Source organism: Zingiber officinale, chromosome 11A (genome assembly GCF_018446385.1).
Source record: "Zingiber officinale cultivar Zhangliang chromosome 11A, Zo_v1.1, whole genome shotgun sequence".
In the NCBI taxonomy this organism is placed as follows: Eukaryota; Viridiplantae; Streptophyta; class Magnoliopsida; order Zingiberales; family Zingiberaceae; genus Zingiber; species Zingiber officinale.
In genome coordinates this window covers 24,532,529-24,556,947 of record NC_056006.1, presented here as the reverse complement: position 1 = coordinate 24,556,947, position 24,419 = coordinate 24,532,529, and the positions used below count along the sequence as shown (strand labels likewise).

General features: G+C 34.9%; 1 pseudogene; it reads right to left on the bottom strand.

The window, feature by feature from the left end:
• Window positions 1-937: 937 nt before the first annotated feature.
• Window positions 938-24,112, bottom strand: LOC122031717 (annotated as a pseudogene).
• Window positions 24,113-24,419: the final 307 nt, after the last annotated feature.

Below are 24,419 nucleotides of genomic sequence, written 5' to 3'. Positions count from 1 at the left end.
GTAACATATCAATATTTTAACAATTAAAAAATAGAAACTTAAATAAGCCTGGTACTTGAAAACTCGTTGTACTAAATTTAAAATAATTTTTAAATGTTATAATGGGGATTTAAGTAATCAATTAACCTTTTTTTTTATTCACACTAGGTATCAACTAACAAACCCTACGAACGACGAATCCGACCCCAAAAAATTTTTTACTAACACTCAATGTAAATCAAAAAACCGTTGAACGATTAATCAATCAACGTTATTAGATCAACCCTACATTAAATTACATTTATCTATTAATTTATTAAAACTAAAACTTGAGCTTTCAGATAAAAAAAATATATTATACCACTACACCATTGCCTAAAATAATAGAGATTTAAATAATCAATCAACTAACAAATCCTACAAACGACAAATCCGACCCCAAAAATTTTTTTACTAACAATCAATGTAAATCAAAAAAACGTTGAACGATTAATCAATCAACGTTATTAGATTAAAAATACATTAAATAAAATTTATCTATTAATTTATTAAAACTAAAACTTGATCATTAAATGTCTAAAAAGTTTTAAAATATATATATAGATAGATCATACCACTACACCATTGCCTAGGATAATAGAGATTTAAATGACCAATCAACTCCTTTTGTTTCCCTTATAGCATTTGTAATTTTTTTTTTCCATTAAAACTTGAAGTCATCGGTTGTTCTTTATTAAATTTATACATTAATCATGAAAGAAAAACGACTAAAAAAATAATTAGTAATAATAAAATAAAAATTATTTAAATATAAATAATGATTATTGAGGATCAAACCGTAAAAAAAAATCAAATTGGAGGCTATACCTACTCATTTATAAATCACAATCAGGAGACTGTTTTGAGTAGAGTTCAGTTAGTGGAAGCTAACCCAACTATCAAACAACAATCTTACAACTACACCACAAATAGTTCGAGTGCGCCATTTCTAAATCGTAAAAGAACAAAATCATCCTGTTTCTAAATTATCCACTCAATATGCAAGACAGGCGAGAGGTCGCACGTAGTTAACATTACAACATATAGTGATTAGTAACACAATGCGAAACATTAAATCTCCATCCGAACTCTAAAATGAAACATCAGGTAACAAGCACAGAGAAACCTGGGTGCTAGAGCATCCTCTAGCTTGACATCATGACCGCATCACAAGCGTGAAGTGCTTGGTTGGCAAAATACCTTACATCGACATCTGGGTCCTCGCTAAGTTCCACAAGGCATGGCCGAACTGTCTGCTCGACTACCTGTAATTGGTTACCAGAACTGACTGATCAAAACAGACTGGAAGTAAATGATAAGGAAGCTTAGCAGGCGTTTTACTAATGCTTACGGAGTGATCAAATATAGGTATGAGCGACTGCAGGACCTTTGCCACATTGAATTTGATGTTTGGAACCCTGGAAATGCCGATAAACCGCACAAGTCAGTGTATTAATTAGTAAATTTCAAAAATAAGAACTCTTCTACTTTATTTGTTAGCTTACCTGTCCTTTGAAGCGGTAATGATCACAGGCAATAATCTTTGGCAAGTTATATCAGAACCCAAGACAGGAGCTAGAAGAGAGATTGCTTGCAGAATGGTCATGCGATGCAGATAATGCTGATTGCTTATTTTCTCCAGCAACTAATAAAAGCCAAAGAGCATATAAAATTCTTGAATATAAAAATTAATCGAGTGCAACCAACCCTGAATGTAATATGAAACTGTTGAGTTATTCGTAATTGTGAAACTGATTCACATAACAGAGATCTATATGTTTTTGGTAGAGGGAAGGCTGAAGAGAAAAGATATCAACCCTTTTGGAGGACAAGTTGATCTACATGCAATAGTTTTAAATTTTGATACTATCTAGTCGTTTTACATCAAAGTAACATAAAAAAAATGATACCACAAGCATACAGGTAAACTAATTCTAAACTGACAAAGGGAAACAATAGCAGGAGCATATTGTGGATAACCATTCCATATTATCTTGTCAATTTGCAGAACCAAGCTGGTAATCCCTTGTGAAGAAATAATATCATAAGAATAGCATGCAAATCTAGAACAAAGTTTTACGTGGTTCATGAGAAAAGGAAATAGATTCAGATTAATAATAGGGCACTGTAAAGCTACTTATGATATCTAATGCGGTGTTTAATTGTCCAAAGGAATTGGACATATCGGAAAAGACCATATGAGATCCATCTTTTAAAGAGAAGAAGATAAAGCAACTTAATCCCTTTTACATCCATGATTTCCCAAATCAAGTGAAAGTGGAGGAAAAGAAAGTGAGCATCTAATAAACACACCATAAGTTGCATCTAATAAACACACCATAAGTTGCATCTAATAGGTTCCATCCAAGTAAACATGATAGGCTAAGTGTAGTCCACTTTTTTCCCGTCATTAAAAACTACCTCTTGATATCAGAATTGACATGGAGTAAGACATTGGACTAATGCTGAACATGGAGAAGGAACAGCTAATAAACCTTCTTCTAGGAGCAACATATTCAACTAAATGCCAGACATGGACAAAGAACAGCTGGTGAAGCTTCGACTGTAATGATCCTCTTGTTACCCGCAGCACTAATGATAGGTGACTGCTTTTTTTCTTCTTTAACTCAGATTCAACAGGAGCTGGAACCAACACTACAGATGTGATTAGAAAAGGATATTTTGCACTGTGCAAGGCGTGAGGACAACAAAAGCCTGGTAACTTGTGGCATTAATACAATTTGCACCCATCTTGGCTGTGTTGTTCCATGGATTGCCACCAGAACAAATTGCTATTCCCTTGCTAAATATCCCCCCAGTACAACCACCAAACCTCCACAAAACCAGTGGGATATAAAACTTCAATGTTTAGATCATCTCAGGTCACTGACATAGTTACTAACTAAACCTAACACCTTTACTGAATTTGTACCACATTTAAATAAAATATGCTGAATATCAGATTGATTATCATTGTGTGCATTGAAACTACGGGGTGACATCTTTTGAAACCTATGAGTTTACACTTTAGAAACATGCAAAAGCAGCATACCAAACACAATCTGTTCAGTCATGCAGAAACTTAGTCCATGTTATGGTATTTTACCATGCTGCCCATATTTGAACTGGTCAACTCCTCAACAGTTGTCAGACCAGACAACCAGTAACTGTATAATTGCACAGCTAGAATGGCTACGTTCACAGATTAATTCAATTCAAATAGCTACAGCTGTGATACACTGACATAAGCAAAGACCAACAGAAACATGGAAGGAGGGAAGAAATGGAGTCTGAAAATAAATACCTGGGGCACTATGTGCTGCATTGCCCATTCTGGGCCAAATTCCTCAGCAAGACGCTTTAAGTTATTAGCAGCTGCTTCTCGAATAGAGAAGACCTATGGGAATATAAAGTTACAAAGAGATTAAACAGTTATTTAGAGTACTTGATGACTCATGTGATACAAAAATGAGGAATTGGAGAATGGCCTCCTTAGCATTGCTCATTTTATTCTACAATTTACAGGTTAAATGCCACAGCAATCCATGTCCGTCATTAAGCAAGTAGGCAATCAACTTTGTTTTATGAGAAAAAAGATTGCTTATTTTGTCTTTAGTGACTTAAAGGCATCCATAAAATAGCGGAAGCAGAGGTTATGAGGACCAAAATAAATCACACTATTCGGAATGTTGAAAGGGCACACAGACTTGCAAATCAAATTCAGATGTATGCACAAAAGTTTAAACCCTATAAAAGCAAAAGGAGATATGGATTCAAAATTAATTTTATAGTCCATGTGCACTTCAGCTTGTGATCATTTTGAAATTAATAAAACAAGACAGTAAAACCACAAGCAAGACTCATTTTAGCAAATATCATATCCGTAACTGATAACCAAAAATCTTTTATTAAAATCAAATTAGTAAAAAGATCACAAGCAATCATCATCACAGCAAATCATGTTTGTTTTAGTGATTTGAGGTCAGCTAGGAATCTTAGTCCTCCATTGAACTCTATACAATGATATCACTAGTAACAAATCACATGCATATGCACTCAAAAGCAGTGAAGATGAAACAATGTGAAACTAAGATAAATTCCAAACAGGGGTATTTAATCAAAATAAAAATAGAATCATTCCTGCAATCAGACATTATACTACCTAGAGCCAGAAACATCAGCAAAGAGAAAAAGGCTCAACGGAATTTTAGTCTAATCATAACTAATTTAGTTTCCAGTGACACAATATAATACCTTATCCTCAAGCCACTGCATGCAAAGGGCACCAAGTTTATCATTGAAAAAACCAACTCCCAACTGACTGGACAGCAGAGGAATATACTCTATTATGGCAAGCCGAACTCGCCAGTGTCTATCTTCTGCAAGCTCAACAATAGCTGGCAGCAAAGACTGGGAAAGCAGATCAATTCCAATAACCTGCATAACATATCTACCCAGTGGTCAAATGGATGCTCTCAGAAACAAATGTTTAGCATGAAGAAACCAAGCTATAGAACCAACATTTCAAAAATAAGTGGAAAGTACCAAAGTATCTTAACAATCATTTTAGAAGTTCAAAATTCAAATGTAACTATCAACCCATGGTTTTATCTTAAATACACAGAATAGTAGACCCTGTGCCAACCATAACTCATTGCCATATGACTCCATACAAAAAAATATAAATAAATAAAATAAGAGACAGAGAGAGAAAAAATAGCTAATTTAACAGCTACAACATTTCCTATTAGTGCATCAAGTACAGTGCTATGCATTGAAGGATCAACAAGTGTTGTAGAAGGTCAGACGACAATAGGGATAGAGCATAAAGGAGATATATCTAAGATGATCTTGCCATTTGACTTGCTGAGGTAAAATATCTACTAACTAATAAGTTGAGTCTCAAATTTTATCCAACCCAAACAGCAATTGGACAAATTTTGATAGAATGGGTGGATGGCTAATCTGAAGCTTTTGTAAGTCAGGACTGCCTAAGCTAGAATAACAAATTCTAACTATTCAAGTGTTGAACCACCTTTTTCCAAACTTTGTTCTTGGAAGAAATGAAGAAACAAATTCACAGGATATCAAGATAACTATGCAACCAATTTTGCAACTTGAACCAGCAAGAAACAAAGAAGAGAGTTTCATGGTGTGGTTTGAAACTTAGGGCTTAATTTTAGAGTTAATTTAATTTTCGACTTTTAAGTTTCTACAAATTGTTTGTTTGCTTTAAAAAAAAAGGCTTACTATATTTAACAGGGAAAATAGAGTTTGCTTTTAGGGAAAGTAATTAAGATGACCAGCCAAAGATTCAATTTTGATACTTTTTCTCTTAGTCAAATTTCACAAGTTTTATTCTTTGTCCAAGATAATCATCCCTGTGCAATGCCAATTCGGTATCAAAGCTTTCAATTTTGTTTTATGGAGTGATACCAGAGCGGAATTCATGTCTGATTCGGTACTTCATTCCATTCTTCATCCATAGTACAATCTTTGTTCAATTATTTGGTTCAATGCTTCCATTTCATTCCTTCATCCAATGTACAATCCATTCACTAACAGTGTTCCTTCACTTTAAGCGCGGACAATTTCCTTTCCTAACCATCCCCTTCCACAACCAACCTCCATCCATGAACAGAGCCTCCACTTGTGACCCACTGCGTGCCTCCACCCACAAACCCATAGTTGCCGTGCCAACCATTGCCTCTTTCCCCCTACCCTAGACACCCCAATTCACCTACACAAAACCTCCATGATATTCTTGAGGAGCTACAGATTGATGAATCGCTCTCTTAGTTGCCTACTTTTGTCAATATTGAAAGTATGGAAAAATTTGGTGAGGTTTCTGATCTCATGGGTAATAAATCTTTGAAGGTTAACCTCACATTTGAGTTTATTCTCTCCTATGTTTGTCACAAGGATATTTTGCATTGACATTCCTGATGATTTCCAAAGAGAGAGAGGGATGCATCACTATAATGATAATTATAGCATCATGTTGAAGTCTATGTTACTCAGATTCAGTATGCATAATCAAAACTGTAATGGGTATAGAGGGGTTTCATTATTTTTTCTTTATTTGCATTTGTTTACCCTCTTCTTTTTTACTGTTTAAATAGTACAGAAAGATCATTAATATAATTAGATTATGGAAATACATACTTTCTATTAAAATGACTAGTTGTTGTCCAAACCAAAGAGAAGAGGTTTTACACATAAGAAGATTAGATCCATCTTCATTGAGGAATTTCGTATCACACATTTCACCTTTATTTTAAACTCCTCATTTTTTATGCTTAGAAAAAAGCATAAAAAGTTGAGAGATGAGGAACTTCGTCTAGTAGGTAGCTTGGGAGGAAGGATCCAACTTCTGGATATATAGGTCCAACTCTGAATTGTCCTGTTGAGACTTGTTTTAATGGTGGTCAGGAATTCGATGGCTTGCAGCATCTTATAGAGGACAATATGTTTGCCAACAAGGTGTGGGCTTTGTTCATTGATGAAAGGGGATGGGAGTTTCAATAAAAGGGGAAATGGTTATCCGGTTGGAGGGAGGCTTGTAATTTCTATTGGTATGTGACAGATATGGAAGAATAGAAATAAAAAGAATTATATTGAAGGGCTCTAGCTTTCTCCTACAGCATTTGTTAAAAACATTTTAACTGAGGCTGAAATTAGGAAAATAGTTGATACAGTTTAAAGGAGTAACTACCACTAAGTTTGTAGCAGCAGATGAGGGATTTCTGTGGTAAGGGATTTCTATATTTGATTATGATGCTGGCCAGTTAAACTTCTTTTGTGATGCTGCATGGAATTAAGAACTGAAATCTCCTCTTACAAGGAGAGAGGATGGCTATTAAGGAGGCTCTGGACCATCATCTGTCTAAAAATCCATTATTTCTCAATTTTTCTGATTTTAAAATAGTTATTGGATGTCTGAATGGTGAAATTGAGGTTCCCTGGTTTGTTAAATTTTTTAGTTGAAATTTTAAATCTTTGCAAGGGATTAGTGGTTAAATTATGCCATATTAGAGAAGCTGTAATGCGATACTTGGTTGAGTAACTAAAGGTGATTTTTCAGGAGCACATGGGTGTTGTTATTAAGAAGTAACTAATGGATGAGCTCTTCTCTTGATGGTTTAATGAATTAGTTTGAAGGAGTTTATCAAAAAAATAAAACAACAATAGTTATAATTGGCGAAAAGGAGTCTCACATTTGTGATTGCTAATTCTGCTTCTTCAATTAAATATGCTATTCTTAGTCCATGTGATAGTGATTTAACAATCATGAACTAGGAAGATGAATAGCATACTAAACATTTCCCAAACGGTCAATTCATCAAGTGACTCTCTTGGGTTGGGCAAATTGTGCTAGAATGAGATTAGTATCTAGTTAATTCCTTAAGGAGGCAAGTTACTCTGCATCTCTTCGAAAGCTAAGTTTTAAGAGTTTAGATTCATTTAAAGTTTCTTCAATTTCACAAGAAGAGATACTAAATGAGAAAAAAGAGCAACAGATGCAAATACTTGGTGAACTAACATGGGCATCACGCTTGAGTCTTCTATTTTCTTCTCAAATTGAATCTGAATGCGACATGGGGCTTGTTTTGGTGGTAATGCAGATATTTATGGCCGAGGTTTTGTGTTGGTTCAACTAGGTTTTGACGGGATTAATCTTAACAGTTTTTTTTTCCTTTTTCTCTTGTGTTTAATAACATATGTTATTCTCCATGTAATTGTATGACAAAAAGGTCATAGAACGTCAATCAAGAATGATGCAAACAAGGTTAAGAGTAGAACATCACGTCACATTTGTCGTATAGTCCCCTATTTAGATGGGCACCGAGCCCCTCTTTGTTATTGATAAAGAAGTCGGCTCACTTACGCAACCTCTTATTGGTGAGTAAGTTTCACAAGCATATCCTAATGATTGCAATAATAGAAATCACATTCATACAATTTTCACTATGGCAATATCACTAGTTTTGTTTTATGGAAGATATTAGTGTGCTTCAATGCTCATCTAGCTTGAGCGTCAACAGAATACAATATTGTCTTGTAACTTCTTTGTTTCTATATTTCTTCAATGGTTTACCAAAGCATTAATGTCTTTGTTTCTCTATGCCAATTTATCTACTTAGTTATAAGCCCATTTTCTTCATTCCTTTGATGATGACTCCATACTACTAATATGATTTTAGAGAAAAAAAACATTGACTTAGATCTTCTTAAACATAGGACGGCATAATTGTGTCAAAATACATTTTATGGACCTAAAGTTGAGTTTTATTCTTGATCAATAATTATTTGCAAGGAAATAATTTTTTCAACTATTTCAGACAGTAGATTATTACTAAATTTTTTAAAATGCTCTAAATTGTTAATCTTTCCCTTATGAGCTAAGAAGTCTTTGCATTGGAGCATTTGACTGGATGATCATTACCCCTATTATCTACTTTCTACATCTGCCACCATAGTGGTATTATATTTTTTTTGTCACTTCGTGATATAATAGTGACAAGTAATGTTGATTGCAAGTATAATATCAGGATCAATTAAACAATTAAAGCACGAAAATGAGGGGGAAAAAATCATTAAGGTATGGCAAGGCTGTAGAGGCAACTATCTGATCTAGTGGCACAAGTGTCAACCGACACTCAAATGGCACTCATGTCAGCAACTCAAATGGATCACAAAGGAGGCCTATTATCTTTCTTGAGCAATCATCCATATAGGCAGAAAGAGTGGCCAATGTGCCCCCGCGGGCTGGATCAACCGGTTAAGGCGTGGCATCCTTGTACAATGAGTTGTAGGGTCGAAGGTCCACGGACGCGCACTGGATGAATAATCTAGGCCGGCTGTGTTAAATTCAGGAGACACCACGCTTTACCCGGGCCAGCATTCACCGCTGATTTACCTCCTCCTAGGATCCCTGTGGGGCCAGGCCTAGGGGGCCGCTGGGCGGCGGGACCCTCCTTTTGCACAAGAAAGAGTGACCAATGTATTGCAAGGCAAAAACAAACATGAGACTTCAAGCAGTGCAAGCAAACATGCACTAACCCCCTATTTTCTGGTTAACAAATCAACAACATAACTCTGAAGCTGTAGACCACACCACACAAACTATCAAGTGACAATACATGCAATGGGTGATGATGATGGTTGAATGGAGGCAAGAGTTTTAGTTTGCTAGAGGATTGTGTGTATAGTGAATAGGGATGGCACAAGTCAGATTTGGGTCGGATTCTATATCCTCTGTTCCCGTCTCGTCCCCATTTATTATATTCATCCCCATCGGATATTCAACTTTTATCCCTATCCCTATACCCGTCAGAGGATCAAATATCAATACCCTACCCAAATATCCTATTACCACCTACAATTGCATTTTTTTTCAAATTTGAATTATTTCAACAAAGCTATGGATATTTACCAAATTCTTAAGAAAGCAATTCCCCATCTTTTCCCCCAAAAAAAAAGTTAAAAGTGTTTTTTTTTTTAGATTCTTAGTTACAAGGGAAGGAGAAAGGAATCGAGCAAATTATGCAAAAGTGGAAGATGAAGAGGAGGGCCGCCAGTGAAATGAAAGAAAAAAATCTTCAAAATTCAAATTGAAGAGGTGTTAGTGGGTTTCAGATTTTGTTTGAGATTTGGGAAAAAAAATCTTTCTTTTATATATATATATATATATCATTTAATCAGGTATTCGGGTCGAGTATGGGTAGGATTCTACCAGACCCATCTCCGTACCCGAATCTGAAAATCCTCATACCCGACCCGATTATTTAATTGGGATCAAAAATCCCTCCATATTCTCCTCTAATCGGATGATCATCCACCAGTTTGGAGGAAATTGTATTCCTTAATAGTGAATCAAGAGAGGCAAATTTAGAGCTTCGAGGCTTGGGAATAATGTGCACAAATGGAGGCTCATGGTGGATTAACACCAACAACAGAGCAAGGTTGTTAGCAACTGTGAATAGAGTGGATCAACCAAAGGATGGTGCAAGTAGGTGATATTGTAGTTACCTCTAACTCCAATGGCAGTTGGTTGGAGGTAGTTATGTCAAAGGCAAAATGGCAAATCAACAGTAAGAGCATATCTGGTGTGGCTGCTAGTAGCAATGGGTGTTGGAATTGTTAGGGTTGTAAATGAACCGAACATTCATGCATAAGCTTGGTATTTTATTTATGTTCATTCAATAATAAAAGAATACATAAAACAAACAAGGAACACTGGTGAGCTCGATTCATTATGAACAAATTCATGAACAATTTGTGAACAAACTTATTTATTATCTTATGTAAAATTTAACTATAAATTATTTCTTATTTTTTTATTTAAATATTAATCTATAAAATTTTCAATCTTAAATAATTCATAATATGTCAAAATAAGAAAACAATATAAGTTTGTTGTATTAAAAAAAATGTTTTCCCAAATTATAAAGACAACAACGCTATTAGTTGATGATAAAAATCTCAAGTTCAAGCCTTCAAGCTCCATTAGATTTTTAATATTGATTCTTGAACAAGCTCGATAAGAAAATAAACAAACTTGAAAACAATTGAACTCAAGCTCATTTACGCCACTGTAGTTCGCGTGGCAACCAAGACAATGAAGTTGATCTTAGAAAAAGGAAGACGGTAGCAATGATGGAGACAAGGGAACAAGATTGGGCTCTGATATCACTTTTGGTATAAATCATGCACCTCAATCACCAATCTCACAATGAGAAGTAGATAGGAACATAAGAAAACTTGTATTATTTCTTAAGGTCCTAGAGCAATGAAAAAGGCACTCTTTTATAGTCTTAAGAGGTTTTCAAACAAAATAGATTGTGCATTTAAAATAGTAAAACAACAAAAATAAAATTGTATTATAGACCATTAAACCAATTTATTTAAAGCAGGGTCAAACCAAGTAAACTCACTGAAGTACATAACAGCCTATATTGTCCCAATGAGGTACTCATGTTAAATAAGAGTGTGTACTTACATTTCCAAGTTCAATAGCATATATCCAGATAAAAGAATAACAGAAACAAAATACAAATGGTAACATATGACAGTTAATTGTTCTTCTAAGAGATTTTGTACACTAATGAGAACTTCATGCCATGAAAATGCAGAGAACAAAGAAAATAAAACATGTCAATGAAGATATTTACCCACCTGGTTTACTTGATCAAGTTTGCTAATGATATTGAGTCGAACATCTGGGAATTCATCTTTAAGAAGAGAAAGAAAGATTGGAAGAAGTTGTTCGATAGTAGCATCCTATACAAATGCATCAATTGTTAGATACTTCAAACATTGTGAGAAGAACACATGATGGGTGAAACTAATATATATTTGATCAAATTTTTCTAAGAAAAATGAGGAAACCATGAAGTCATCCATCCAGTGCCGGTTCAAGTTTTCCATAATAACCATCGTGTCCAAATTGTACATTTGTAGACATAAAGAAACAAAAGGCAAAACAGAACAAAAGTAGCAACATGGAGGGAAAAGGTTGCCCAAGGAATAGTTAAGACAGAAGATTTATTCCACAGATGATAGCAAATAAATCTTCATGTGTTTGGTTATCTTTAAACAAAAAACTAATCAAACAAAAGAATTATCTACAATAGAGATGAAATTGTGAATTAATATTTTCCATATTAAAGATGCCAAAGGCCCAAAGAGAGAAATAATAATTCCATATGCATAGAGCCTACTATCAGAATTCTACATCTAAAATATAAGACAATAAAGTCTAACGGATGTGAAAAGCCTTGTCTATATTACTGATTCAATCCATTTAATTTCACAAACTTAGGCATAAATAAAGCCCATGACTTAAAAGATAGATTGACATGTCAATCCATTTGATTTCAAAAACTTGAGTGTAAAAAGAAAAGTCAAACACTTAAATAGGTTGATACTTCAATCCATTTGATTTCACAAACTTAAACCTAAAAGAAAAGTCAAAACACTTGAAGATAAGAAGAATAGTTGAATCCAAAATCCATATCTTCCATCCTTATAGATACTTGAATGCTACAAGCTTCCTAGCCAAAATTGATATTATGATGCAAATCTGAATAAATTAAGTCCATATAATTGTAGAAATATACCATCAAAGTAACATGGGAGTAATTAAGAAGACAAAATACCAATCATGAAATAACAAAAATTAGCTTCTAAAAGATATGCAAGTCCTCTTCCACCTAATAAAAATAGTATCGATACCTTCCCTAAGACTGGAGCCATTCCCATAATAACTGAAGCCAAAGCGGAGCGTACATGCTGGGAAGAATCAGAAGATAATTCCTGAAGAAGGCACACATATAGAAAGCTTACAAAAAAGTGGCCAGCCAAACAAAATAGAGTTTGTTGGACATGTTAGCTGTAGAACCTCACATGGTTCAAATGACAATCACCATGCCAGCCTAGTGAATACCTTCACACACGGAAGAATATGCTGGACAGCAAGTTGAGAGTTCAAGATCCGGCAAAATTTAGTCACTTTTCCAGCAGCAGCTATACGCACTTCAGCCTCATTATCTCGAAGAAGCCGGACATAAGCAGGCACCAAATCAGAGCTTCAACAGAACAGATATAATCTCAAATTAAGTATAAAAATGAAGTAATTTTTTGCAGAAAATATTTCACTTTACCTTGTAGGCTCTGGCCCAACAGCTTCACAAAGTTCATATAACTGATTAGCAACCATATATCGCACACGCCATGATTTATCCTATTCAAAAAATGTACAAAGTCAGTTTGATGACTCCTTATATCGAGCTTATCGGACTATCTGGAAATGTATACAAAATTAGCAAAGAACTATGCAACGAACATGCAATAAGAACAAGAACCACCAAAACAATTAAGTTGCAGAAGACAAAACAAAACATATATACAAGCATGCAGCTAGAAGCACATGTTCAGTATTTCTAGTTGGCTAAAAAGTTATATACCTGAGAGAAATTAACAATCACTGGAAGAATGTGTGCAACACAATCTTGTGGTTCCAATAGCTTTCCAAGGGCAGCACAACCCTCAACGGCCAACAAGCGGACTGAATCTTGATCTGACACAAATGTAGTCAAGATAAATTATACTAACATGACACATACAAGAAGAAATAGAAACAAAAAGTGCCAGATAATATTAATATGTTTTAAGTTAGTGGTAACTTGGCAATACTAAATATAGACATCAAATAATCCAAAGTCCAAACAAAGGGGACTACAAGGAGGGATGGATAAATCCAGGGAACAAAGAGAAACCAATGCCTAAAAACATACGAACAGAGTCACAAATAAGCCTTTTCTATCAAAGTTGAAGTTATTTCACAATAAGCAAAAAGAGATGTTAGGTTTACATTGTACAACAACAACCAAACATTTATCCTACTAAGAGGGGTCGGCTTAGGTTTACATTGTATAGCATTAGGAAAATAAGAGACTTCACAGAAGTGGCCGTACTTGCAATTCATGATTTTTTTAAGAAATGGATCATGACTGAAGACAGTCATTTGTACCGTAGTAGGCCAGTCAATATTTTTCCAAAAGATAGGCTAGACTAAAAGAAAAGGCCCAGTGATATTGCCACATAAAGAACAACATTGGCATCATGGAATTTCTAATGGTGGATACTGGATGTCATCAATTTTTGGATAAGTAGAATGTATATATCAAAAACAAATCCAGAGTACAATATCCGGAAATTAGTAAGCATCTCATGTCATAGAACACTCTCAATGACCGGTAAACATGAATTTGTACACTAGATGTCATCAATTGGTGATGAACAAGGAGCATATATTGTCACATACTCATAATCAAACCATTGTCACCACTACTATCATCAAATTATATATGGTCTATCTTCCTTGATAACTCTTTAAGTTCGTGAGAAAATCTTTTTCTAAATCAGAAAAATAATCACTCATGTCTTGATGAAATAGAGTTGAATTGCAAACTTTCAAAGAGCAATGTGGCGGATAGCAGTGCCCAAACTCCCTTTTTTATATTTTTAGAAAGAGGGAATTGATATATGATTTATGCGAATGATGCATAATTATTTCCGCATCGGAGGCGTAGCAGCCAATCTACCTTATGGCTGGATGATACTTTTATGGTAATATGACAAATCTAATTCAATTAACATAAGGTAGATTAAGACGGGGGCACAAGCAAAAAGAATCGATTGTTGAGCCGTATGAGGTAGGACACTCTCAAGTACGGTTCGAAGGGAAAGAACTACCTATTCCAACCGGGGAGAACAGGCCAGTCTACAAGGTGATTCTGAAATTGCAGACGCTTGGTTAGATCAAGCTGCTGAGAATTGGAAACAAGCTATAGCGCTTAGTCCGGGTAATTATATTGAAGCACAAAATTGGTCCAAGCGTATTTATAGAAAACAAGCAATATGCTTTACAAACTGTCAATGCCAGTGACAATTGAGTTGAGCCTTGATAACCAACAAAAAGGTATATAAAGCCTATTACTATGGATCCTAACTGTACTAGAGGGAAAAGAGCCAGGCGGTCAACCCTAAATAGAAGAATTGAAATAGGCCTTGACAATCGAAATAAAAGAGTGTTTAAGCCCTATTAGTATAAGTATTAATCAAAAGGAGGGATGAGACCCAAGTAGCCAACCCCAAACAGTTGGGATTAACACAGCAGGACCACAATGATAATGAAGCAGTATGGTTAAAAAAGTCAAGTAAACTCATATACACGATATACAGGCATTGAAAGGCACATAACTCCTAACGAGATTAAACACAGAAGCATATAGGTCCATTAAATTGTGTAGAAGGATAGCAAGAGAAGAAAACGTTTGCCATGTGAAAAGGTATCACACCAATTATTAAACATGTGTCATAAATGTTAAGTAAGAGAGCAGTTTGTTGTTCAGTCATCTGGCAAAAAAGGAAACTCGAATCAAGTAACAAAAAAGTAGCCAAACAAAACAGCAGAGTTGTTTACCATCTTGGGTTAGGTCATCAAATGTAGACATAATATCTGTTTTCAGATTGTTTGGCTCAACAGTAGCAGCAAATTTCCCAAGATTTGATGCAGCAGACCTTCTAACCATAGGCGTATCATCTTGACATAATTGCCCATATATGGACCGCAATTCTGCCTTTAGTAACTCAGTTGCACTTGGATACGCAATGTGAAACAATCCACAAGAAGAAACCCTGGCAGTGAACCACTCACCAGCAGCAAGTCTCTGGAAGAAATAAATGACATGATTAAGAATCAAGAGAGGAACCTTTGTCAGACAAGTAGCTTAAAATGCAATGGAAAACAAATCATAAATGTTTAGGACTAAATTGTAAATAGAATAAGGCTCAATTGTAAAAATTCCAACCTAAGGGTGTAAATATAGAAGGAAGAATAATAGAAATCTCTATCAAGGCAGAGGGAAACAAATAGGATAAGAGGAACGCTATTACATTTTCCCCATCACATTCAATATAGTAACAGAGCTTACAATCAATTCCCTCCCCTCCCCATTCACTGAGTAATCTCATTCCATGTTTATCGTTACAGGATTCCTAGTCCATTAGTTCCCTCTATTCTGAGTTGTTCATGCACCCACATGGAGTAACATATACAATCTGACTCCACAACTCCAATAAGCAGCAGCTCCACCTTTCATCCCCTGCATAGCCCTTGCAAGTGGTAGCCTCCACCTCTTGACAGCTAGAAACCCTCTTCGTCATGACCTCAGGGTAGATCAGAGTAGACAACGCAATCAGTAGACTCTCCCACCATTCACCCGGAGATGTACCCTTGCAGACCTAATCAAATTTGCTGCTGAATCAACAGGTCCTTTGTTCTCCTACATGATTCCTCCTTCAATCTAATAGATTTCCTGATTCCTTACTGCACCACCAGATTTCACCATTATCTGCCCATCTAAAGGAGTTCCCTATCATAGAATTTTTTATGGCAAGCCTCCAATAGCTAGATCTACCATGTAAGTTGTAAATTGAAGAGTATCCACATTTTCTTAAGTGGTAGGCATGACAGGGGGCATAGACATCTCATGGTGCATTATTCCAATTTATGCCAACATTAGTTCTAAAAGATGATTCAAGGGCATTTGAACCTATGTACAGAAACATTTCCCTTTTCTTAGAGCTTACGCCACCATCTCAGCCTACTTATATGAGTGGATGAGTTACTCTAATCCATGGAAGGTATTTAGTAGGACACTTCTACCTATCTTTACCGCATTTGTCCACCTTTTATATGCATAAATTTCCATTAAATCTATTATCTGTGAGCAAACTGACTAAATTGTTTAGTACCTTTGTTGCTGATGCAATTTGTATTCATACTTTGATAACAAGAATAGTAAGGCATGAGCCTCGAGAATTATATCAATTAGCTAAACACTCATCTACTCTAGTAGCCGATTCTTCTCAGCTCCAAATACAGTTATCTGAACTATCCTGGCCTACAAAATCTACATGGAATGATTCACAGATTGTCTAATCCCCAGTCTCCTGAGTCTTGCCAATTAAGTAAACATGTTCCATCTTCATTATGTAATTGTCTCCACAAATGAGCCTTTGCGCCCTTCTCATTATTTGATTCTGAAATTGGAGATTTAACTCAGATTTGTTCAATACTTGGTTTAAAAATATTTTAGGCAAAAGTCAAAGGGCACCCCTTTTTATTTGGAATTATCAAGATAGCGCCCTATTTTGATTTTTTATCAAAAGAGTGCATCACCCCCTAGACGATTATCCAGCTACCCTCCACTACATAGTAGCAGCTTATTCTCATTATTATCTCTCTCCTATTTTTCTAGCATGTTATAGCAGCAACGAACCTATAGCTGCTACACAGTTGTAGCAGCTACGGCTCACACAATTGCAGTAGCTATTGTTCCATAGCTGCTACCACATGAAAAAAAATTTAAGATAAATTGTTCAGAGCCTTTGAAAAGGATTTAAACAATATTTTTTTTAGCTTGAAACCAGGCCGTTACAAGTTCCCCTGTGTAATCAATTGTAAATTGATGAACAAGCTTCGATTTGATATATTATGCATCTCATGATTTAACCCGAGTCAAAAGTTATGGTCTCTCAAAGTGTAGGGGTTAACATTCACATTGTAACAACTACAAAACAACTAATTACAAGGTGGAACTCGTCCCGATTTCAGGCTCAAAATACTTCGTTTAAATCCTCTTCGGAGGCTCCAAATAATGTGTGTTAAAAAAAATTCTATGTTGTAGCAACTACGGTTTCGTAGCTACTACAACACGCTCAATTTAGACAGGAGACATGATAATAATGAGGGGCAATTGTGTCATTTTATTAGAGATAAAAAAACTTAATATAGGGCACTCATTTGACAATTCGATAAAAAAGGGACATTATTTTGACTTTTGCCCAAATATTTATTACCTTCAAAGATGACTAACCTAGGATTCTAGCTAAAAGAGTGTTTTAAAGTCTTTTCCATCTTCCGTATTCTACTCTTTTGCTGATGAGATAAAATCTCAGTTTGGTGTGTTTATAAAAGCTTTGAGAAGTGATGCCCCCCCCCTTCAAATAAATTGTCTTTTGCTATTTTCATATATTTTATTATTCCTATATACATCTGTCATTATATTTTACATAAAACCACTATGCTTCAAAGCTTTGTTAATGATCAGCTCTTGTCATTGTTCAGTACAACAACCAAGTGTAATCCTAGGAGTCAGCTTTATGAATCCTCCTACGTCATTGGACTCTATCCCCCACTATATCATTATCTATATTTAGATAAACTTTATCTTGATTTACCGTTGCTAATCAAATCTTCTTTAGTCTTCTTTTTCTCATTTAACATGTATTTGTTATAGTTTCACATTGCCTAAGTGAATCATTTATCAGTCCTCTAAATATATATTCATACCACCTTAAATGCAACTCTCAGAATTTTCCCTCAATAGGCGCAATCTCAACTTTCTCTCTAATGTTCTCATTTTTTATCATATCCATTTTTCATGTCTGTACATCCACTTTAATATCCTCATCTTTATCACTCTCATCTTCTACTCATTTCTCAAGTTATTGCCCAAAATTTAGCTTCATGTAACATAGCAGATCTAAGTATCATTTTATAAAACTTTTGTTTAAGTTTTAGAAGCACTTTACGATCACAAAGAACATCTGATGCTCCTCCATTTCAACCATCGTACTTGTATTTTATCTAAATACTTGAAATTCTCAACTCCAGTTAACTCGTCATCTTCTATCTTAGTAATTGTCCTACTACATCTAATATTGTTAAACTTAAATTCCATATATTCTATCTTCACTCTACTAAGCCTAAAACCTTTCACTTCCAATTTTCCGTCTAAGATTTAAGCTTAGCATTTAATCATCCTCATCTACCAAAACAATATCATCCGCAAATAACATGCACCACGATAACGTGTCTTGGATGTGTCCAATGAGTTCATCTATAATTAGTATAAAAACATAAAGACTTAGAGTTAATTCCTAATGTAACTCTATCTTTATAGGAAAAGCTTTGATTAATTTGTCTAGCCTTCATTTTTATTATTACATTCTCATACATATCCTTAATTATTTTAATATGCACTATGCTAACACTTTTCTTTTCTAAATTTTGCCACATAATTTTACCTAGTCTTCTTCTCCCGATACTTTTAAATTAGTTGTCTAAGAAGATGTATAACTTATATTATCGACCTTTCAAGCATGAATCTAAATTGATTTTCGGTCATCATAGTTTTCTTAGTCTTTTTTCTATCACACTTTACCAAAATTTTATGGTACAATTAATGTCCCTTTCTTTCCCAAAGTTTCCTTAGTCTTGTTCATTGTAGTGACATTAAAAAAAAAGGGCAGCCCGGTGCACGAAGCTCCCACCATGCGGGGTCCCAGGGAAGGATCCATTGTACGCAGCCTTACCCTGCTTTTTTTTGCAAGAGGTTGTTTCCAAGATTCAAACCCGTGACCTTTTGGTCACATGGCAACCGTTGCACCAAGGCTCCCCTTCGTTCATTGTAGTGACATTAATTTTAAAAATAATTATAAATCTAGAATTAATTAATGCATTATAAAATTTATTTAATAATGCATTAATAACTTTAAAATTAGATTCAAATATCCAATTTTTCATAACATGAGATTAATTTATGAGAAAATTTTACTATTTGAAACTAATTTTAAGTTAATGAATTATTGAATAAAATTTTATAATGCATTAATTAATTCTAAATTTAGAACTACTTTAAAAGCAAAAGACATGAGAATAGCAAAAGACAAGGAGCAGAAAAGGAAGGGACAGTTGGAACTGGAAAGTCACACCCAAGAATAATAAAAAGTCATTTGTATAACAGCCAAATAAACTCTAAGGCTCTTTCAAAGCAAGAAACTCATTTGTTTTATTATTATATAATAGATGTGAGTTCCTCTTAAATTTTGGGATAATGACAATCACACTACATGCTACCCTCAAAAATTGCATGCCTATCAAATACCCTTTACCATTCTTTTACCTTGTGATGTAATCTACTTCCACCTTGTGTGTTTGGATGGATTTGCTTCATTCATATCTAGTCACTAGATAGAGATAAATCGGATCTTATATTTGACAAGTGGATCTAACATTACAGAAATGACCTTCTTTGAGTTTACTATGCTTCCTACCACACCATCTACTTCAGTGATTGTTGTAGAGGTTCTTCCTGCTCCTGTTTCAATTCTGCATCTTCTTACTTCATTGTGTTCTCCACAATTGTCTTCCACATAGATTCCAAGAAAAGACCTAATGTTAGCACCATTGAGGACTTAACTGAAATCTAAGAGTTGAGTGCATTTCTACTACTCTTCATAACTCCATGGTGTAAGTACAATCGATCTCTAGGAGGCTTGACTTAAGGAAGAGACTGTTAATACAGTCATACTTGAGTTTGGTTAGTTTTAATGTGATTAGATACACTATTGATAGAATGTTTAAATTAGATAAAATTGATACTTTTACTTATGAGTGTTAAGATGCGGGACCCTAGCAGACAAGTCCCGAGGGAGTGAACTCCAAGAAGAAGTAAGTGGATCTTAGCACACAAGAAGTCCCAGAGAAGTAAATTCCTAGCATGTGAAAGACCAAGAGGTCTTGACGAATGAAAAGTCCCAGAGGAATAAAACAGCTGTAGGTGAAAGTTTAAGAGATCTTGGTAGATGTGATGTCTTGGAGAGGTACATTCCTTGTAGGTGAAAGTACAAGGTAGCAGATGGAAGTCCCCGAGGAATGATCCTGACAGATGAGAAGTCCTTGAGGACTAAACTCCTAGCCAGATAAAAAGTATTGGAGGTGGAACTCTTGGCAAGTTCGACAGGAGTTGCAGGTATCTACATGTTTGAAGAGGTTTGGCTTAGTGACCTTGATAGAGGACTCCAAGGTAGAGTTTGATGGAGGCGTGTCAAGGAAGTCTCAATAAGAGGGAGGAGCATAATAAGCATGAAGACATGTTACATGAGTGAATCGAGTGAAATGTATTTTGGGTAGAAATTTCCTACTTTGGTATGTTTTCGACTAGAGGGCATGTGCTCTAGTCAAAGTCAACTAAATGAGTCCACTGATTAGTTGAGTTGACACTATAGTCAACTATTGATATATAGGATTTAGTTTCTAGATTGAATCGACTGAAGTTGCCTAAGTCAACTGTGAAATCGATCGAAAATAATTGTATAACTTTGTTTGTGTAGGATATCGTTCGTGAGAAAGGATATGAGTCAAATGAAGGCACTTAGAAAAAAAAAATTGAAGAATTATCCAAATGAGTCAACTAATAGTACTAACAGTTATCTAAATATTGATTGATGATGCAGACAGTCAACTGAATACATAGTTGCCTGAAGAATCAGTAGTGAATCAAAAGATTGAGTCTTTAAAGGTTAATCATAAAGAGTCAACAGGAAGACAATTGAATTGGTTGATGGAACAACAATCATCGTTGTGGATAGGGTTCAAAGATCAATGTAGTAGTTGATTATTTGGAACATTCAAATTGCCTATTAGTCATTAAACATGCTCTATAAATAGCAAGGAAAGCCACTTCGAATAGAAAATAATTGATCACATCTACTACTCTCTTTTGTGTGCATGTTGTTACCATATTACTATTTTGAAGTCTTGCATTCGATCCTGATGAAGGTTCTGTCTATCAAGTTATTTTTGTGTTATAGTTCTCTTGTACTTTATTCAAATGAACTACATATGTAAAGTTTCTCTAACCTCTAGAAAGGAGAGATCTTTTCGATTAGTGGTTTCGATGAGTGACTTGTCAAACAAGTCATAAGTCATGGAGTAAGAGCCTAGGGGTTTCAAATCACATAAAATGTCTGTGTTAGCAGTACATTCATTTTTATTTATTCCACTGCATGATTTCTTATATTTGAAATGCCAATATATTGTTATTCATACTATTTGTCAAAAAAAAAAAATAGCTAGGTGTAAATTTCAAAAGTAAGGAATCAACAAGAAATGATGATTAAACTACACGCTTTTCCCATACTAAATCCCAACACTGAGTTATAAACCAACTCATAGGAAATTGGCTTTACAATGTTGATTCCAAGCATCATTAGCCATCTCTGGACTCCCCATTTACATTCAGAAATTAAGGTAAGCGAAAGAGAAGCGAAAGAGAATCAAATCTCTCATTTTAACCAACTAACTTTAGACTCGAAAGATTGAAAGTAACGTAATTTACTTATAGACTTACAGTATTCATTGTTTTCTTAGTTTTATTTCAGGCATTTAATAAAAAACCTCATAGAAATATCAATAATGATATAGACTATTCAAAAGGGTACTTAATTTTCAGCTCAGCCAAATATAACTCAAACAAGCAATAATAGTCAAAACATTTTGAATTAGTTCCAACCCGAGCCAAACTTATTCTAGGACAATATATTTTACCATAACTGAAAAGAAACCATATCTTATGCGTTTGGAGCAGATGAAAAGCTCAAAAAAGACTCAAATTCACAACATCAAGTACAGACACCACTGAGTTTCCTATTCTTCTCTTCTAAATGTAAGAGAAATAGTACTCGAATCAACCAAACTAAGAAATTAATAGTGGAGCCAGTATGTGTTACCTCTTGATTCGATTTTCTAGCTGAGTCTTCAAAAATGGTCACAGCATGCAAGATTGAGATCATAATAGTATTTGGTCCAATTCTAATCATAATAAATAAAAAGAAAACAAAGGGCCTGGGCAATAGTCTATAAAATAGTCAAACATAAAACAACATGACGATATGCCTAAAGCATTAATTATGAAAATTTTAAATTTAATACAACATGAAATCATATATAAGAAAAGGCAATCAAACAACATTACCAAAAAGCATGAAGTATATTTGATGAATGCATACAAGTCTGCAATGATCAAGTAAACAACAGTGCTAATAATACTTGAGCAATTGGAACAAAGAAAGAATCAATTTGGTTGACCTTTACTAAGGGAATGAACCACTCCACCACATCATTTTCCTTCATCTGAGCCCCAATCCGACAAAGAGATTCAACTGCTTTTTCTAACACAAGTTTCCTCCACAGAGCATAATGTTTCCAAAGGAGGGAGCAAAACATGAGCATATTCTATACCACCCACATATGGAATGAACACCCCCAACTCTTCAGCCATTGCAAGAAGCACCTCATCATCATCATCATTGTTTTCACTAAGAAAAGGTATCAGTTCTTTTCTAGTTCTTTCTTCCCCAAGTGCGCGTGCAATGGTAGATAACCTGCGAATGGAATTTAAGCGCAGCTGTATGTCTTCATTTTTTAACTCATCTATCAAGATGGCAATTGGATACAGTGGCTCATCAATCATAGCCATTGTGATTGAAGTCCTTAATGCTGCAAAGAAAAAGAATTAACCATAAGGATGGATTGTTGTGCACACACAAAAGTAATTTAGTTCATATACTTTCTTAAGAAATTTTTCATGGAAAGATTAGCTTATGGCATTTCCTATTTGTCCTTAAAAAAGGTGCACACAAGAAATATAAGATGATTTAAAAATATCTTTCAGAGTACTTATCATCTAAAAAGAAATTTTATAGATTATATTCAAAGGTAGAAAACTCTATCACACAAGACATCTCTAGTTTCCTTATCGCAGAAAGCACCTCCTTTAGTATTTAAAGTAAGAACTTTCCCGTTTCCTTTATTGTACTCAAAGCATATGAAATATATATTTTTTTAAGTTTTTTATAATAATAACTGAACTTGATATTTTTACTGCTATAAGTTTGCATGAGTTTGGTACATTGTTTATTCATCTATAAACCATTTCTTAAAACAAAGAAAAAGCTGCTTCCTCGAAGCTTTATATCTGATGCACACTGTCCTCCGAAGCAAATCATCATCTTTTCTACATAGGAAATCTCATTTTGAGGCAACTTAACAAGTAAAACACGTTAACCAGTGTAAGTATGGAACTTTCAAGGAGATCAAATGCTTTCACTATATTAATTAGTGAATAACTCCGATTGTGCATCATAGATTATTTCATGTAAAGGAAAAATCAACTAATAGCAGCTAAGAAAGGAAACAATCGTGAAATAAGAGCAAAGTGATCTTCCTACTGGTAGCCTTAAAGGACTAATCTTCAGCTTGCAGAAATTAGCAAGAATCAAGCAAAACAACGGACTACACCATAAAAACGCAAGTTTTACCACAGAACAACCTGAAAGTAAGAAGCAGCTAAATGACTGCCATACTTTAGCTACGATCCCCAATATGCAACAAAAGGAGTTAAAAATATGCAATGGACGCTCTCGTTTCTCCAATTGGCCGGCAGCTCTAGCGACTCGACCGGATTCAAAATCTCAGATCAGATCTGGGGCGAGGAATAAGGAGAGTGATGAACAAACTACCTGGGAGGTTCGGATCAGCCCTAGCTCCACTCCGCAGAGACGCCCCCGGAGGAGGGAAATCGAAGATCGAGGTCGGGAATCCCTCCGAATCAATGGGTGGAAATGGATTCGCTCTCCCACTCCGCGTTTTATTTGCGAGTCGTGACGAAAAATTGATCCATCTGAGGTATCATCTTAATTGGGCTTTAGTGAAGTCCAATTAAAGGTAGGCCGGCTCAATAGCACAAGTACTCAAAGAAATTGGAGCAAAAGTTAAATAATTTTTTTAAAAAAAAGGAAATTACATTATACTCTGCAATTATATAATTAGCTTAAATGGTCCATTTTACTTTCTCACTTTTTTTTAATAAATAAAATGTATATCAAAAATCCAGAATTACAATAATTATATTAGATTGATGTATGAGAATACACTTTCAATCTGATATATATGAATTTATGCTCTTTTAATTGTCCAACGGTTC